The sequence below is a fragment of the Ursus maritimus genome, unplaced genomic scaffold (genome assembly GCF_017311325.1).
Source record: "Ursus maritimus isolate PB19 unplaced genomic scaffold, ASM1731132v1 scaffold_21, whole genome shotgun sequence".
NCBI classification, from domain to species: domain Eukaryota; kingdom Metazoa; phylum Chordata; class Mammalia; order Carnivora; family Ursidae; genus Ursus; species Ursus maritimus.
In genome coordinates this window covers 27,184,049-27,190,988 of record NW_024424564.1, presented here as the reverse complement: position 1 = coordinate 27,190,988, position 6,940 = coordinate 27,184,049, and the positions used below count along the sequence as shown (strand labels likewise).

The 6,940-nt window shown below is 42.3% G+C and overlaps 1 long non-coding RNA gene across 1 annotated transcript in view; it reads left to right on the top strand.

Annotated features, from left to right (window-relative positions):
• The window catches only part of LOC103660070, a 3,307-nt gene extending 2,428 nt beyond the window's left edge, over positions 1-879 (top strand). Inside the window, exon 3 of the long non-coding RNA XR_567677.2 lies at positions 1-879. This exon is cut by the window's left edge and continues 280 nt beyond it. This is a non-coding gene — a long non-coding RNA (uncharacterized LOC103660070).
• The last annotated feature ends 6,061 nt before the right edge of the window (positions 880-6,940 follow it).

Here is a 6,940-nt window from a genome sequence, read left to right as displayed (position 1 = left end):
CCTGGGATAAGCTGGACCCTTGTCCCCGCAGCTCCTCCTCTGGCCTTCCTAGCAATCCTCACACTACCCCTCCCCCACTTCCCGGGGCTCCTACCAGGCCTGCGCTTCAGTGGCCTGTGGAACAGGTGGAAGATTTGTCATGCACAAAAGAGAAGGAGGTGGAGCTCCCCCATGGCCTCGGGCTGCACTTTACTCTCTTTCTTCCAGGACATATAGAAAATAGCATCTCAGAAAAATCCTCCCCTAAGAGGCCGGTTTTCTGAGACTTTTTCACTCTGGGCTGGACAGAGAGCACTGGCGAAAGAAGACAGGGCTTTTGCTGTCGTGTTATTGGGGTGTCTGGCCTTGTTCGCATCCTGGCTTCCGGAGGGACAGCACTTCCTTACCCAATATCCTTTCCGTGTGCTGTAGATACACCGGCTCTTGTGTTTCCTTGCAAGTCTTTCAGGACGGAATGATTCTTCTTTCTTGTTCTCTCCTTCCTCTCCCTCCTTTTTCTCCTTCCTTCCTTCCTTCCTTCCTGTGCATTTTTCTCTCAGATTCTCCTTCGTTTTCCTCCTGAACATGCCACCAGGAGAAAGTCTTGATTGTCTTGAGTTCTTTGTACGTTTCAGAACAAACTTGGGAAGATGTGTTTTTATGAAGCAACTCAGGAACTTCAGCTGTCTGCAAGTTCCTCCCTCCTCTGCAGTAGACCTTAAGTTCCATAATCAGGATGGCTTGGGATCCTTTCCCCAGATCTCTCGAAAATTCCATGGTTCTATACTATAGTTGGTCCATTTCCTGGGAATGAACTGATACTATTAACTTGACCCTTAGGAGGTAGGGTCATGATTGGATAGGATAATGAGGAGATGCTTTTAGAAAATGCAAAATGTAGTAGAGGGGTACAAAGAAAGAGAACTTTGGGGTTATCCTACCCTAGATTCAAATCTCAAGTTTGTCATCTGTGTGACAAGAGGGTTACTGTAACTTCTCTGAACATCAGTTTCCGTGTCTGAAGAATTGTGCCCTACTACCCGACATCATGGGATTGTTGAAGGCCAAAGCCTCGCCTTGAGGAGATGCCTAGTAAATGTGCACACTTCAATTTTCTTGCTGATAATAGAACAGGAGAACCTCCTAATTCTCTGGTAACCTTTTTTCCTATTGATTGGGCCTACCACTTATTGAGGGCTTGCATTTTGCCAGCTATGGTTCTTAGCATTTTGCTTCATTTAATCTTCATTACAATCTCATGAACTGGCTCTACTTTTAATTGACCAATGAAAAGCTGTGCGTTTTAAAGGTTTAAATGACTTGCTTGAGGACATCCAACTGGTAAACAGCTCAACGGGACAGCTGGATTCAGCTTCCCGCTGGCAGGCCCTTTCCAGAACCCTCACGTTGAACTACCATGCACACTGCCTCCCAGTAGCATGCATTTGGGGCAAGCGTTTTCTTTGGTACCCAAAAGCAGAATGTCAGATGGGATGGCCAGACCTTTCACAGATGTAAGAATTAAAATAACTCTGCTATCATCAATGGGAAGAGGTTAGTGTTTCACTAAGACCTGCTCTTAAACAAGGGCTCTTCACTTGAAGCAATTGTTCTCAGCTTAAATACACTTTTAGCTGCTGGGTCTGGGCTTGGTCATCATAGGTGGAAGGCATACTTGTCACTGCTGGTCTGTTACGGTTAACCTGTGCCAGAGCCAGGCTTCTGGAGTAATTTCTCCATGTAGTAAGGCCTTGAGGTAGGTCTGTGAAAGGGGGTAATATGGACATCTGGGAAATGACTATTTTTTTTCAGATTGAACAATGGTTTGGAAACTAAAAGCTACTTTCTTTTTTGAACTGTAAGATCTAGTATTTGTAAGGAAAATACAAATGTCTTCCTTAGGGGGGAGGTAAATCCCTTTCCTAAACTTTCTCTGATAGTGCATTTCTTATGCCAACACATGAGCTGATGAAACAAGAGGTGTGGGCCTAGTAGTGGCTGACATGTTTCGGTAACACAGTAAACGCTCAAGGATCTGAGTTCTGAACTACTACCTACACGGGTAGAAGCAACAACAATGGTGTGTAGGCAACAGTTTAATATGGTTTTTCAGTCAGATTGCTGAAAGCCAAGCTGATTCCAGCTTCCCCACTGTGCTCCATAGTGTGAATTCTCTTCTCTAAACTTTCTTTCCTAGGCTCCCCCAGAAGCCCTGTGGGAAGATGCAGATGAATTTGTACGTGGTGTATGTATGAATATTGTGTATGATGTGGTGTGTATAGGTGTGGTGTGTGCATTTGTAAGTGGTTTGGAGTGTGCATATGTGTGTTGTGTGTGTTGTGCGAGGTGTATATTTGCATGTGGTATGTGGTTATGAATGTGTGTATGTGTATGTACATGGTGTTGTGTTTGTGTGCTCTAGTCATATGCAGGAAGTGTGTGGTGTTTGTGTATTTGTATGTGGAACATATGGGTATATGGTGCGTGTGTGATATGTATTTGTGCACAGTATGTGCATACTTGTGATGTGTATGTATGCATATTTGCATGTGAGGTTTGTGTGTGTGCTGTGTTTGTGTGCGTGCAGGTGTGTTTGTATGTGGTGTATAGGTGCATGTAAATGTTCACGCCCTGTGTGCATATGTGTGTGGTAAATTTGTATGCGGTCTGTGCATACTTGTCTTATGGGGTGTGAGTGTGAGATGTGCATTTGTAAGTGGTAGGGAGGTATGTTTTTGTGTGTTCTGGGTGTGCATATGGATATTATGTGTGCATATTTGTGATATGTATGTGTGATTATCTGCATTTGGGGTGTGCATTTACCTCCGAGGTGGTGTGTATATGTGTGGTGAATTTATACGTAGTGTGTATGCATTTGTATGTGGAGTGCGTTTGCAAAGGTTGTATGTTATGCACATTGTGTCTGCCTAGAAGTATGAAATGCATGGTGTGTGTATAATGTGTATTTGTGTGCATTTGTATATGGTATGTGTGTGTGGTGCTCATATGTTGCCTGTGTATGCACGTGGTGTGTGCGCATGTGTGTGGGCGCATGTATATATGATGTGTGTGGTATGTTAGTGCGGGGGGGTGTTTGCATGTGGTATGTGTATGTATGTGGTGTCTGCTCTTGGTGTATGTGTGATGTGGTTGTATGCAGTGTGTGTGTCATGTGTACGGTGTCTGTATGATGTCTGTGTGTGTGTGTGAGAGAGAGAGAGAGAGAGAGAGAGAGACAGGAGTGTATCATATAGCTCTGGGAGGCCATTTACCCTTTAGTAGTCCCAGAGTCATTGAAGAGCTAGTCAAAGCCATTATTGCAATTGGGTCTGTCTTGAAATAAGCTAAATACAACAGTAACAGAAATAACTGCTCCTTTTTCTTGGTTCTTCCAAAGTCATGATAGGTTGCAGACGGGAATGACTAACCAGTTCTTTCCAATAGGCCTCCTTCGCCCCCAATCCTCTGGGGAGCTGGCTTCTGTTGCCAGGAAGTGGAGGAAGCAGAGGGCTGTGTACAAGTGTTAAAAAAAACCATACAATTATTCATTGATTTGTGTATGTGTTTCATCTCAAGTCAGAGACATCATTAGATTTGTGCTGCCATCGCCCTTCTTGCAAGTGGACGAGTACTTCAGGTTGCTTTTGTTTGGCTCAGATTGGGTCTTCAAAACTGGATAGGGTCTTATTTCTCAATTTGAAAATAAACTTGCTCCTCGGCAAAGGGCATGACAAAGATCCCCTCCCCACCACACAGCCCCCTTTGACGCCTCCTCATCTTAATATTTAAGAATAGAAATCAGATCTTCTGGCAGTTAAAAACTCCACTTTCCATTTTCTAGTATCACTTTTTTATTAGACTGAAAAATAAACCTGTCCTGGACCTGAGGCAGGGAGACAGAATTGCTAAACATTCATGTCCCTACATGCACTCTATTCAAAGAGTCCGTCTAAAATGCAGTTTTGAAACTGAAACAACAAATCTTTTCTCAGAATCCTCTGGCAGAAACGCCGAGGTAACGCTAGTTAAGAAGTGCACCAAATCCTAATCACTCCCTCGGGAGCCAATCGTTAGGCGAAAACCTGCATAATGTTCCACCTCCCGCACCATGCAGACGCTGACATATTTCTCATTTTGTTGTTTCCTGCCATTTGGAGATGTGGCTATTTGTCACACGCCAAACAGAGAAGGAGAAAACAGCAAAGTGCATTTCAGTTACTTGGGCAATTTTTACAATTAACCAATAACTGTGGCTGTTTCAAAAGGCTTTCTTCTTCTGTGTCGGTGTATTGGGAGGCTGCCTGGCGGGACGGCTGGGAGCCTCACCAGCCGTGGTTGCTCAGAAGGGCTGCGGGGCCATGCCAGGTGTTGGGGAGATGGACGGTCAGGGCTTAAAGGCTACTCCCTCAGGTCCCCCTATCTTAAGTAGAACAGTTTCACTTAAATTGTTTTTATACTAGAGTATTTTCTAGCACTTAATTCAAGAAAAAGGGAGTAGATATACCAACGGCACTCTAACATTACAAGGCATAGAGACTCTGAGTAATGAGTGACAACTTCATACACAAGAATGGCAGCTGGCCATCTCAGAAAAAATTCTCCACAGTCACCAGGTCAGCCTGTAGCAGCAGCAGCCATTGACCTACAGGAGAAATCTCTGATTCAAAATCTCTACTGCCTTGGTTCTTCCTATCAGAAACGTGATTGACTGACCATGAAGCTGGGAAGAAATGAGAGAGGTGGACAATGAAATATCTTCTAAGCCAGATTAAAAGGATGGATTTTATCTTCAAAGTCACGGAGGTCTGGAGATGCAGTTTCAGCAGCTTTGAGTTTTACAGGGATCGTTGTAGCGGGTGGGTGGAAAACTGAACAGTGGCCAAGACTGGAGATGGAGAGACAATTATAATGTTACTGACTTTTTCTTTTCTCTCTATTTGTAATTTAAAAAAAAATGTATCTCTGTGGTGGACAATAAGGGTTAGTCAGAACAGTGCCAGCAGAGGACTTGTGAAATAAAGTCATTTGCTTATTCATTCAGGTATTTAACTTGCTAATTCATTCAGTTCACTCAACAAATATTTGAATGCCTACTATATGCCTGGCATTGTTCTAGGTACTGGGGACAAAAAAATCCATTGACCTTGTGGAGCTTATATTCTAGAATGGAGGAGACAGATAATAAGTAAGTTATATACATAGTATGTTAGATGATAATAAAGACTAAAAGGAAAAATAAAACAGATGAGGCATGCAGAGTAGCTGGGAGGTTGGAATTTTTGTAAATGGTATGATGTCCATTGGAGACCTAAGGAGGTGGAATTTCGGGAAGGACCCAATAGAGGTGAGGTGGGGGAGTTAACCGTGTGGAGTAACCTAGAGAATACTTTAGGCAGTGGGAACAGCAGAATCAAAAACTCCAACAGAGCACCAGAAGTGGAATGCTCAAGAAAGAGTGAAGAGGCCAATAAACCTGGAGTTGCATGAATAAGGGGAAGGGACTAGAAGATGAGCTCAGGAAGGTTGGCGATGGGGTGCAGAGCAATGCAAACATTTTGGCTTTACCCTGAGTGAGGTGGGAGTTATTGGAGGGTGTTAAGTGGCTCTAACTTATGGTTTCACGTGGTCTTTCTGGCTGCTGTGCTGAGAATAGACTTTTGGGAACAAGAGTCAGGCAGAGAAATCAGTTAGGAGGAAGGTGCGGTAACAGAGCCAAGAAATGATGGTGTCTTGGACCAGAGAAAATGAGAAATGGAAGGAGGATTCAGGATGTATGTCAAAGGTAGAGCTGACAGGATATAGAAAAGTGTTGGACTTGGGGTATGAGAGGAGGGAAGTCAGAAATGGAAGACTAGCATTGCCATTAACTGAGATGGGGAAGACGGAGGGATGGTCTGGTCTGGAGGTGGGGTGGGGGAGATTAGAAATCTGGTTTGGGACATGTTCAGTTTGAAATGTCTTTCAGACAAGAAGGCGTGAGATATACTTGACTGGAGTTTAGGGGAGAGATCTGAGCTAGAGTTAGAAATTTGGGGAAACTCAGCATATAGGTGATATATAAGGCCACAAACTGGATGTGATCACTAAGGGAGAGGATGTAGCTAGAAAGGAATTGAAAGTGGACCTGAATGATGACCCGGTGCAATCGACACCTAATTTCTTTGGTATCTTCTAGAAGCCCTTTATTAGGAACTCCATAAAACTATTTCCTTCATTTTTTTCATGGTCCTGTAACTAATTCTTATTCCAATGCAACAGCTTTCTTTTTACTGATTCAAAATATAAATTAATATACTTTTGCTACATATTGGTTTTAAACAGAATTCATAGGTAACTTAGGAACCTAATTCACACTTTTCAAAAATGTTTCTGTGGGAACGTATATTCTGAACTCCAAATAAGTGTCTTTCAAATTACTTTTGGAACATTATCCAGTTTCAATGGAAACTGTCTGTAACTCTAGAGCAGAAAAGAACATACATTTTTATCATCCTTTATATCTTTCCATTTGATCAAATAGTCTTCATATTTATCATCACATTCATAATGTAACCAAAATATTTATTTCTTTGAATTTTAATATACTATTAGTGTTTTCATTGTCAGGCATTTTTAAAAAAATAATTTCCCTTACCCTTGGCTCTTGCCTAACTTCACATCTACCCCCACTGATATATATTAAGTACTTTCTAAATTTACTGATAAAATAAGTTCTGTTTTAATTGATGACTACTCATTTTTATGTTATGAAAATATATCCACTCCCTCCTATTACATGCCTTATTTACTTCAAATTAATACCAGACCGGACTTGATCAGGGCAGTCTTAGGATGATGACAGTTTCCTCTTCTGTCATGGGTTCCAGATTGTTCATGACTGTGAGGAGTAGGAAAAAGGATGAGTAGCCATTGCGGTAATCAAAATTGAAGGAAGCAGCAACATAATCTGTTTCACTTTCTT